Source organism: Galeopterus variegatus, unplaced genomic scaffold, assembly GCF_000696425.1.
Source record: "Galeopterus variegatus unplaced genomic scaffold, G_variegatus-3.0.2 Scaffold1199, whole genome shotgun sequence".
NCBI classification, from domain to species: Eukaryota; Metazoa; Chordata; class Mammalia; order Dermoptera; family Cynocephalidae; genus Galeopterus; species Galeopterus variegatus.
The window spans coordinates 133,409-145,227 of record NW_007727310.1 but is presented as its reverse complement, the minus strand read 5'-3'; the positions used below and the strand labels follow the sequence as shown (position 1 = coordinate 145,227).

The 11,819-nt window shown below is 45.6% G+C and overlaps 1 protein-coding gene across 10 annotated transcripts in view; it reads left to right on the top strand.

The window, feature by feature from the left end:
* BAZ2A (bromodomain adjacent to zinc finger domain, 2A) overlaps positions 1-11,819 on the top strand; it is a 35,798-nt gene that overhangs the window by 2,935 nt on the left and 21,044 nt on the right. The window contains exon 2 of one of the 10 annotated variants that reach the window (XM_008575482.1): positions 2,343-2,427. The exons of the other annotated variants lie outside the window; for them this stretch is intronic. The gene's annotated coding sequence lies outside the window, so the exon portion shown is untranslated. The remainder of the gene's footprint in view (positions 1-2,342; positions 2,428-11,819) is intronic. 10 annotated transcript variants of the gene reach the window in all.

The window sequence follows — 11,819 nt, the reverse complement described above, 5'->3', positions numbered from 1 at the left end:
TCCCGGCCCCCCTTGGGGAACCCCCCCCCCCCCGCCGCCAAGTCCGCTGCTTCCCTCGCTCTGCTCCTCTTGTGCTTTCATTTCCCATCCCCACCTCTAGAAATAGGGGACGGGTGTTAGGATTTGCTTTAGACTCTTCTGAGTCACGTTGCAAGGGGTTGGAGGGGGTACTAGGGGGAAGAGACGGTGGTCAGTGGTATTTGGGGTTGGATGCCAGGAGTATCTGAAGGGGGAGAGGGAAGGAGGTAGAGGGAAGCAGACAAATCCCGGTTCTCTCTCTTCCCTCTCCCCACCCCAGCCATCTGGCTCTAGAGTGGAGCCAGGCACTGTGGCAGCTGACCCCAGTGTCAGGGAGGTGCAGCAGGTATACAGGGAGAGTGAGAAAGGGGGAGCAGGTGCTAATTTCTCTCTCCCCATTCTCTTCATTACTTGTCCACTGGCTTGGCTTGAGGGAGGTTCAGTCTATTCCCTAGACACTCTTCTCACAAGTTGCTGATAAAATGACCATTTGCCCCTTCCCCTTTCTAGTAGCTTCCTAAAGGGAAGTGGGTGGGTGATCGGTCACATCTGATGGGACTGTCTGGGGGTGCGTGGGGTCAGTCTGTCCTCTGTCGTCTGGATGGGGGTAGAAGTACAGCTGCTGCATGGGGTGGCTTCTGGCAAGAAGTAAACACCCAGCTGTTGGGTATATTGGCACCCCACCCTCATCCTTCCTCAGAGAGCAAGGAAGAACTCTGATTAGATGGGATGAGGCAGCGTTTCATTCAGAGATGAAGGTTATTGTCTTTCTGTACCAGATGGAAAGAATGGATCCTGCCCCATTTTCTTTTCTAATCCCAGGTGGTCCTCTTCTGTCCAACACCTCTCTTCCCAACTGCTGCTGGCTGGTATAGGCCTAGGGGTTACCCTGGAGACTAGGCCTGGGGCTCGGAAGGGGTGGGGGCAGTCAGTGGGGCACAGGAGTAACCGGCTCTTCCGGAGCAGAGTGGAGCCAGCGGTGGGTGTGTGTGGGTGTGTGGTGGTGGGGAAAGAGGCGTGCCTACACCCGTTCGACTGGCGCAGGCTCCTCCCCTGCCTGCCCAGTTTCCCACTGGCTAGCCCTAAGATTGGGGGCGGGAGGTAGGAAGATTCACCCTTATCTGCCCTGGAAAAGGGAAGAGAAAAAAGAATACCAGCTCTCCTTCCCTGCCCACCCTCCTGCTCTGGCCAGTTCCTTGCTCTGAGCTTTCTTCTCTATCAGCTTTTATTTTTTATTTTGGGAACAAGGAGGCATTCCTTAGCAGAAGTTTCCTGGATTCCTCCTTTCTCCAGAAGGAAGGACACCTTTTCCCTGAGTGTGGCGTCTACTTAATCAGGGATTTGAGGTCGGCAGGCTGTTGTTTTTTTCTCATGGTGACCTATAAATCTGTTGTTTTGACAGGGAGGAGAGAAGGGTTTTGGTTTCTACCTGTCTTCTTCCCTGGTAATCTACTTAGCTCAGGAAGGGGAGAGAAACCCCCTTTAGCCTTCTCTCTCTCTCTCCCTCTATCTCTCTCTCTCTGGTTCACAAACTTTGTGAGGCTTTGTTAAAGTTAGCTTTCTTCTTATCCTCTGAGCCATTTTTAGTGGGGGTGGGGTGGGGTGGAGTCTGTCCCAAAACTCAGGAAGAGCCCACTTCTCTGTGGAGTAAGGAAATCCAATCTAGACTAATCGATTTGGCCCTGCCCTGCCCCCTCCCAGTTTTCAGGTATCTTTCCAACTTGGACCCTCAGAGGAAAAGGTATGTGTTGACATTCCCCCAACATGCCAGAATTATCATCCCCACTCTGTTGCTCTTCCTGAATATTCAGTCTGAGCTTTGCACAGCTTAGGCAGTTTCTAAAACTGCATTGCATTGAATTGAATGGGAATTATCTTAAAGCCTACAAAGTGCTGAGTTGCAAGGAAAGGAAACCTGGTTTCCTTGTAGTCATAATTTATCCACTGTTTGACCTCGAATAAGTCAGTGAACCTCTCTGGACCTTAATTTCTTCATCTGATAAATGAGAGATGGTTGAATTAGAAATTCTCTAAGCTCTAACATCATATGACACTGTTCCCCAGCCTGGGGCTCTGCAGTAGACATTTTAGATGACAGTCAAATTCTAGTCTTCTGCTAGATTTTAATGTTCGTGTTCTCAGGTTTCATACAGTTGTGTGGTCCTGCCAGAAAAAGGACTGGAACTATAGAATAGGTGGACAGTTGGGGCGTCTCATTTCATGGTCAGTTTTTGGCTTATCCTCTACCCCTCTGACCTCAGTTAGACTAAAATCAGGTCTTTGTTGTCTTGTCCTAAAGCCGAGCCTCTTTTTCCCACGCACAGGAATCTTTCTGACGCCCAGGACCTTGCTGATGTTGACAGGAAAGTGGTGATCCAGGCAGGACCAGGCTGCCCCTACAGGACAGAAGTGAGTGGGTTGCAGACTCTTGCCTCTCTCCATCCCTTTACCAGGTCTGAATCCAGCACTGACTGACTTTTGCACTTCCACTTTTCCACTACCCCGCCTAGGAAATAACTGACTCAGAAATACCTCCTAGCGTCCCCTTTCCCCCCAGTTAGGGAAGAGGCGCATGCCTTTGGTCGTAGAAATTTGGCCTAGACTTTTAGGTCAACCTTGGGACTATGGCATACCTTTTAGTTTGCCATGTGTGGAGCAGGACTACAACCTGCAATGAGCTGCAGGTGCAGAGAGGGAACAGCCAGGTGGACAAGGGGGCCAGGGTTACAGGAGACAGAGCGGCGCTAGGACCCAGATCCTGGTCGGGAAAGCTAGGATACCGGGCGCTAGGACCCTGCGGCGGAGGCCGCGGAGGGCGGCTCTCTTTTGGCCGCAGCCTCCCCGCGGAGAGACGAGCCCCGTGTACGGCAGGACGCCGCCTCAGGTTTGTGGGGTATGTGGCCGGGGGCCTGAGGGGAGGGAGCCCCGCTCTCATACGAGGCTTCCCTCAGGGACAGAGTCTCCTGAGCCCGCTTGAGCCTCCCATGGGGCGCGTAGCGAACTGGAGCTTATATTTTGCGAGGACCCAGCCCTAAGCGGGGTTCTCCCTGTTTTGGGGGCTGGGAGGAGACGGGGGCTGGCGGGTCTGCTGAGTACCCCGGACTGCGCTGCGGGGGCGGGAGTAGCTGTAGCGGCTCCCGGCGACTACGGTGACGAGCAGGCGGAGAAGCCGCCGGCTGGTGGAGATGACTCCTGCGGGGGACGAGGGGTGGAATCCCCGGGAGGGGCTCCACCTCCCGGGTGGGGGTGGGGATTGCCCGAGTGTGAGGGGTAGGTGAGGGGGTTCCCTGGATGGGTTAAAGACTGTGGGGGGTGGGGCATCTTGGCTGCGGTGAGTGGCGGGCAGAAGGGGTTTCCAGGGGTCCGAGGGTGTCTCCCTCGGGGAGCGCGCACGTTCTCTTGAGCGTGGGGAGGAGAGGGCCTTGCTGTGGTAGTGGGTTTGGCTTGGGGCCCTCGCGTCCCGGGAGAATTCCCCGCTCCAGGGATGGGGGTTGACAGGGCTCATGCTGAGGTGTCCGGATTTGAGCTTGGCTGAGGGGCTGAAGGGAAGAATAAAGAGGGATTCCTTTTCAAGGAGATCCCTCACTAAGGGGATCCCCGTTTCCTGGCAGAGAAGATGATCTAGTCCCTTTCTCTCCCGGTGTCCCGGTTTTCAGGGGAAGGCAATACCAATAGCAGACTTCCTTTGTAGAGTTTATTGGAGTGAGGGATTTGTATCCTTTGGGGGCGATGGGGGGATAGCTTCCATCTCCATCTGTACACAAACAGCCCCTCCCCCAGCCTCCCGCAGGAAGTGGCCGGGAAATGGCAGCTGTGCGTTTGCTGCTGCGTCTCTTGTTTTGAAATGTCCATTTTAATCAGGTTTGGTTTCATTTTGTGAGGCCTTCTGGGCGAGCTTGGATCCTTCCAACCATGTGGTCTGAGAGACATTTCGTTGGTGGTTTTTTTTTTTGGGTGGGGGGAGCTTGTTAAACTTAATTTGTCAACTGGAAGTAATCACCTGCGGTTGACTCACAGATCCTGAACCCTCACTCCCGAGCATCTCTGTCTCCCCGTCTGGGATTTTTTTTTCCCCTTGAACTAGAGGTCATAGAAAAGCAAACTCAGTTACCCACCAGCAGGGTACATGCTCAATACAAGTGATGCAAATTATCTTAGCATAGAGAGCTGCCAGGAAGACTTGGCATCTTTTGTGACATGAGAGTGGCTTTTTGTTATTCTGCTTAGTATGTTCTTAAGTATGGCAGTTTCTGTATTGCAGAGCATCTAAACAAGTGAGCTTGTGAAGAGAAGGAGGGTAGATTCTGAGAAGTGGAGGAAGAGGTAGGGATGGGAAAGATTTAACTGTGAATGAGATTTGTTGGGGTAGAGACTGATTTACAGAGTGGGAGTGGTGAGCTTGTTCCTCAGTGGTGATTCTAGCCTAAGGACAGTCCCTGTGGGAAGTCTGTTGAAGTAGGATTCTGAAGATTTTACCTTCTGCAGAACCAACTAATTAGAACAGGAGAGTTTGCTGTCGTATGACTTACTCTTCAGTCAATAAAAGAACATCTCTCTTATTACTCTTCTAGGGGAGTGGTAACTTTTCTTCTGTTCTATGCAGTCATGCACCCAGATTTTCTCTTTTTCCCACCTGATATCTTCAGGAGATTAATCATATAACATACGGTGATGGACTGTGTACTGTGTCTCTTCAGGCATTTAGTTGCACATTGGGTTTGGTTAGGGACAAGAGTTAGCCCTGGGGTTTTAGATTTTTAGAGATGAAGTACTAAGGTCATTTGGACTATCCTGAAAACTACGTAAGCCTGGCATTTAAATAATCTTACTATTTTCCAGTCAAAAACTTCCCTTCTGGATGTAGATCCCTACATCAGAGATCCAGGATAGGAACAGGTAGACATATATGAATGTGTCAAAGTGGCATCATCATTACTAGTAAGATAGCATCATTGCTCTTTTCACTGGGGCAGTTGAGGTAGTCGACATTCTAGAAACAGTAAAAACGAGTTCATCTGGTGTTAATGTCCTTTTCCTTGCCCCTCTGCTAAGACTGGTTGGTTCCTTTGATTTGCTTTCTGATAGGGTTGATTTGACTCTAACTTTAAGTTCTCCTTCAACTTTTGCTTATCTAAATTGGGACTTGACAGAACAGTAAATTGGTTTTCTCTGTTGAGGGTTAAAAAAATGAAGAAAGAAGAAAAGACCATTTATTCTTTGTGCTCTTTAAAATAAATAGAAGCTGATTTTGAGAAAATAGAGACTTCATTTGATATATGATTGATCTGAAAGCTGAATGAAGCAAAGCTTTCATGGCCTCCTTGTAAAATGGATGCAATTTTCTATCAGAGAAGTGGGTTTCTTAATATTGGCTGGTCCCTTCACCACCCCCTAGAGCCTCTCCCTGACAGAAAAAATTTGAGGTATAAAAAGAACTATGTTGGCTGGCCTCAGAGTCAGTCAGAAATCTAGAATGCCCTGAGAAGCTTATCTTGCAATCTTGTGGTTCTGGAATCAGGTGTTACCTAGAGAGAAACAAAGCTTGTTGGGGTTACTGACTGTGTCTTCTTGCTGTTGACCTCTCTTGTTACTTCAGAAGAGGTCAAGCACCAAACTGCTGTATTATTTTACTGTTAAAACATTATAGAAATTAGTAGGGCTGGCCCGTGGCTCACTTGGGAGAGTGTGGTGATGATAACACCAAGGCCACGGGTTTGGATCCCTATATAGGGATGGCCGGTTAGCTCACTTGGGAGAACGTGGTGCTGACAACAGAAAGTTAAGGGTTAAGATCCCCTTACCAGTCATCTTTAAAAAAAAAAAAGAAATTAGTCAAAAATTGGTGTGATGTTTGACCTTGAGCGAGATGTGTAAAGTGAGGCAATAATGCGAAAGGTTTTATGTCCTAGGATATAGAGTAAAGTATAAAACTCCTGGTATTTCCCGGGGCAGATAAGCTTCCTGATTTGTTTCCTAGGATGTTGGTATCCTCATATGCTTCATAGGACGAGATGAATACTTCCTCAGCATGGTCTCATGTAGGTCAGAAGGACTGTTTTCTACCAGCTTGTCAGTCTGCATAATTTCGAAATTTAAAAATTCTGCAAAACAGAAAACTTGTCTTCTTTGAAAAGATCTGGAAATTGTTCTTGTCATAGCAATAAAAATAGCATTGGTTTAGTGTTTTGTCCTACTTAAAGAGAAGATTTATTAAGGGGGCATTTTACAGACTAAAAGAATACTGTAACCTTATCAAAAATTAGTCCAAAATAAGGTGATGAAGAGAAAGAAGAAGAAGGAGATTCTTAGGAGACAGGTAGTTTTACTACTTTTTGTTTTCTGAGATTGGACTCTTCATAACTTGCCTCACCGATGGGGTCCTTAACCTGCCTGCTCAGCTCATTTTGAGGGGGAGGGAATATTTTCTTGGAGAAAAGGATGGAGTCTTTAACTGTTAGAGTTGAGATTCTGAGAAACAATGAGGGCTGAAAGAGGGAAATAACCTTGTTTTAACTTCTGAACTATGGCTTTTTAGTGTCCTGCAATTTCAGAGGTATTCCCAATCTTCTGATAGTGAAGTGACCAGAGCTATGGAAGAAAATCTTACCTAGGTTGTTATGTGGTTTCTTTATTTAGTTAACAAATATTTAAAAAACCTACTATGTACCTTAACTATGTAGTTAAATCAAGCAGGACATTTTACTGATTTAGAGTTTAAATATATTGCCTTCTTACTTTCTCAGTACTTTCTTGTTTCTAGGCCTTATTTTCTGTAAGGGATGACTATCTAAAATACATCAAGACTTGGGCCCTTTTTTCTCCTCTAGAAGTTTTTATCTCTATGAAAAACAAAGCTGAATTTTTTGGTTCTCTGAAAATAGTAGGAGCAAAGCCCACAACCTTTATTGGATGAGTAAGCTGGTAGTGGCAGAAAAGGTAGATTTACGGGCCGGCCCGTGGCTCACTCGGGAGAGTGCGGTCCTGATAACACCAAGGCCCCGGGTTCGGATCCCATATAGGGATGGCCGGTTAGCTCATTGGGTGAGCATGGTGCTGACAAGACCAAGTCAAGGGTAAAGATCCCCTCCCCGGTCATCTTTTTTTTTTTTTTTTGTCCTTTTTGAGACCGGCCGCACCGCGCTCCGCCAGTGAGCGCTGTGAGCGCACCAGTCATCCCTATATAGGATCCGAACCCGCGGCGGGAGCGCTGCTGCGCTCCCAGCGCCGCACTCTCCCGAGTGCGCCATGGGCTCGGCCCTACTGGTCATCTTTTTAAAAAAAGAAAAAAAAAAAAAGAAAAGAAAAGGTAGATTTACTTATTCACTTGTTCAGTCCATGGGTTCAATAAATATTTCCTTTGGTTTTTTATGTACCTAGCAGTAAATTAGGTGCTGGAGATATAATGGTAAAATTTAATATCTGATTGATGCTGTAGAAGCTACATAGTGTAGAAGTAGTAAGGACAGAAAATAGTCATCTTTGTAGTCTCCCGAGTGCCTAGACATGGCAGATTTCTTTAAGTAGTCCCCCTTAGTATAATGTTCCTTCTTTCATGGTCTTCCTCCTGCCTTAGTTGGAGTCCTGGCTAGGGAAGGGGGATTAAGGAAACATTTTGTGGGAATGAGCCTCAGTACATGCTATCTAGTTTGTCTGAGTCACAGTTCCAAGGGAAGATTGTTAACAGGGCTGTCAGAATGGACTATCTTGAGTGGAAAAGAGGGCATGTCAATTTTGTGAGTTGGCACTCAGAACTCTTTATTGGTGGAGGAAGATGGCCTAGCCAGGAAGAAGGGGTTTTTAGATATAAAAGTGAAAGCATCCCTACTTACAGTGTCAGGAACTGGGAGCAGTGAAAACTTGGAACTTCCCCAAGGTGTGGGGCAGGAATGAGACGGCTTTTGTGTTAGAGCAGGGTTTCTCAGCCCTGGTATTATTGATGGCTTGGGCCATATAATTCCTTGTTGTGGGAGGCTGTTCTGTGTGTTGAAAGATGCTTAGTGGCACCTCTACCTTCTGCTTCCTACGGGGCAGAATTGCCCCTGGTTGAGAACCTCTGTATTAGAGTATGGTGGGTATTCCTGACATGTGCTAGAGTTGAGAAATATCCTTTATAACGTTCACAATTATAGGGGCTCGCTGGTTAGCTCAGTTGGTTAGAGCTCAGCCTTGTAATGCCAAGGTCATGCATTTACATCCCCCTACCAGCCAGCTGCAAACAAAACCAAAAACAAAAACAAAAGAGCATTCACAGTGGTAAAGCTAAAATATAGTGGTATGATTTGTTTACAGTAGAATGTGCCTTTGCTGTTCAGTCAAGTAAAACATTTGGAATCTCTCCCCATCTCTTCCCCCCCAAAATTAGTACCTCCCATTTGTGGAATTTTGGTGTACTACATGAGAAGAATGAACCAAATCGCTGCAGGGACTACCAGCGTGTCCAGCTAGAGGATGTTAAAGTGTCTTGTGTTTCTGGGGGTAGCCTCAGAGGCTGGAGGGTTAGAATTTGGTCACCTGCAACAGTGTTGAAATCTGTAATATTTATTTCAACAATTGGTGTGTTGTCAGCCTTTTTCTGTTAAAACCATGTCATGGGCCCACAGAGAAGTAGCTTTTTGATTATGACTGAGAGAAAAGCAGCCTATTTGGCTATGTGGGGAGGGCTGCACTGCTTCAAGCTTGAGAAGCAATGTCCTTTAACTCTTATAAATGAAACATAGGGGCTCTGAAGAGATCCATTGGGCTAGCCAGTTAGCTTAGTTGGTTAGAGCACAGCCTTATAACCCCAAGGTCACGGGTTAGGTTCACCATACCATCCAGCCATCAAAAAAAGAAGAAGAAAAAAAAGAGATCCATGTATGTACAACTGAGACTAGACTGGGTGCTTGCCTGATTGTACTTCCTGGTCATGAGAGCTGTCTGCTTATTCTTGGGGTTGGGCACTGGCCAATGTCTTTTTTCATTTGGCGAAAATCCTGTTAGTTCAAAGGGAGACACCCTGCTTTGCTTTACTCTTCTTACTAGCTGTGGATAGGAGGGCAGAGTTTACCTTCACACTTTATTGTGAAAAGTATCTTGGGTCAGAAGGTTAAGATGAAATAACCCTAGATTTATTGCTGAGAGGAACTGTTCACATTTTCTTTGTATTCCTGTACTGTGATCTCATATTTAAGTGACATCTGAAATCAGCAGTCAAGTAGCATGTAAGGAAGTCTGGCTGGATCATCCCTAGTTTTGTGTTATCTCCCAATACTGGTAGTGATTTTAAATTATATTCATATTATATTTAGACCTTTTAGACCTGATTAACTTTTTGAAACTTAACCAGTCTTTTACTTTTTGTCTAATAATAGTAGCTAGTGTTTATTGAGTGCTTGCTGGGTAACAGACACTGTGCTAGAGCCTTTATATAGATTTTTCTCATTTATTCCTCACAAGCCCTGGAAGTGGGTACTGAAATTTTTACAAATGACAAAACCAAGGCCCACCTACTTTAAGTAGCTTGTCCAGGGTCAAACAGCTGGTGGGATTTGAACCTAGAGCCTACTATATTGTGCTGACCTCACTGTACAGCACAGAGTATTTTATGTGTCTAGGAAGCCTCTTGAAAAAGAAATGTTTGTGGTTCTGATGACCCTTCAGTAGAGGCAGGTGGAGAAACAGACCTCAGGCACCAGATAACTTCCCATTCCTTTACCTCTTTGATTTCTGTGAGCCATCCACATATTGTTACTAGCATGTAATTTATGAAATAGGATATGCTCTGCTTTCCCAGAACAGCAGAGAGAAGGTCATTAGTTTCCTCTTGGATTCAAATAGAAAATGGAAAATGAACTGTGGCCCATAATTGAGTGGGAGGATGTAGTTTAATGCCCATAGGAGGGAAGGTGGGTATGTGTGTTCCACATGCCAGGGGAGGTATGGCTGTGCATAAAACTGGGAGAGAAGAGAGGTGGGGGATCAGATGAAAGTGGCTCTCCAGGCATAGTGTTTCCTGGAGTTCTGAAGTGAAATACTGTGGTATAAGCTTTGGAAGGAACCTAACCTAGAAATTAGGGAATGAACTTTCCTTTTTTATGTCTTTTATTTCAGAAGGATTATTAATCTCACAGTGCTTATTTTTCAGACCCCTACTGCTGAGGAGTGGCTCTTAACATTAACAGGGAAATCCTGGAGGACTCCGGTCTTTTCTCTATAAGACTGGTTTTTTCGTCAATGCATAGCAGGTTTAGTTCCGCTACTTATTTTAGAGTGAAGATGGGAAATCCTATATGGGAGATAAGTCAGTCATAAAGAGTTTTCTTCCTTAAATCAACAAAACACAAATTGCTTTTATTTTTTTATTTGTGGTGGTTGGCTGGTACGTGCATTTATTTTTATTTCTTTAATTTCAGTTAAAATTGATTAAGGTAGAGATAATTATGGTATTTAGCCTGGAAAATCTTACAGATATCATGCCACATATTATATAGGGTTTATGTTTCATGCTCAGAATTATGTTGTATTCACATATATACCTAATGGTGTCTAATTTGCAGTATGTAGCATATTCATGAACATAACTCTTTGCAGACTTGGCCAGTGGTCAGGTGTTCTTAACCAACATATTTATCCTTTTAAAAGCTTTACATCTTGTTCTTTTTTTTTTTTTTTTCGTGTCCGGCAACGGACCGCAACCCTCAGTGTCACCCCCGTACCGGACCGGGACCGGTAATGGGATCGCAACCCTTGGTGCTGCGCCCGCACCTCGCTCAGCCAGTGAGCGGGAACCGGTCTGTATGTGGGATCCGAACCCTCAGCGGGAGCGCCGCTGCGCTCCCAAGCGGCGCACTGCAGCAGTGCGCCACCAGGCCGGCCCACATCTTGTTCTTTTTAAAAAGAGGCTGTTTATGTGTTTTTAATTTTTTTGTTAGCTGGCTGGTATGGGGATCTGAACCCTTGACCTTGGTGTTATCAACACCATGCTCTAACCTGTATGCTATACGAAGTTATTACGCTCAGCCAGTGAGCGGGAACCGGTCTGTATGTGGGATCCGAACCCTCAGCGGGAGCGCCGCTGCGCTCCCAAGCGGCGCACTGCAGCAGTGCGCCACCAGGCCGGCCCACATCTTGTTCTTTTTAAAAAGAGGCTGTTTATGTGTTTTTAATTTTTTTGTTAGCTGGCTGGTATGGGGATCTGAACCCTTGACCTTGGTGTTATCAACACCATGCTCTAACCAAGTGAGTAACTGGCCAGCCCTAAAAAGAGGTTGTTTTAAATCACCTAGGTCTGCTTATTGCCTTATCTTGGGAGCTTCATAAAGAAACCTATTTATTTGAATTCTTCTGCCCTTTTTAGAAACATAGCAACATAATAAAAGAGTTGCTTTTCTGTATCAAGACAGATTATGTCTCTCACATATCAAATTAATATATCACAGGTATGTGATTGATGTGTCAGACTTAGCCAGTAATTCTGGCTTCTGCTTCCTATCTTTCTTCCCTCTTTCCTTTGCTCTGTGCAAGTTAAATTTATTCTGATCAAAGGCTTTTCTTCTCATCATTCCTAATACTATTCAGGAGATGATGGAAAGCTTTTTAACCATACCACCCCTCAATGAGCCACTACCCTTTACAAATATAAGTATCTTGCTGTTCTCTCCACGATCCTTTTATTTAAGCTACAAAACCAAAACATTGGGAAGTAGTCATAGGAGACATAACAGAATAATGTTCTTTGGGATACCCTCTTATTTAATCAGTTTTTTTTTTTTTTTTTCTTAAAAGATGACGGGTAAGGGGATCTTAACCCTTGACTTGGTGTT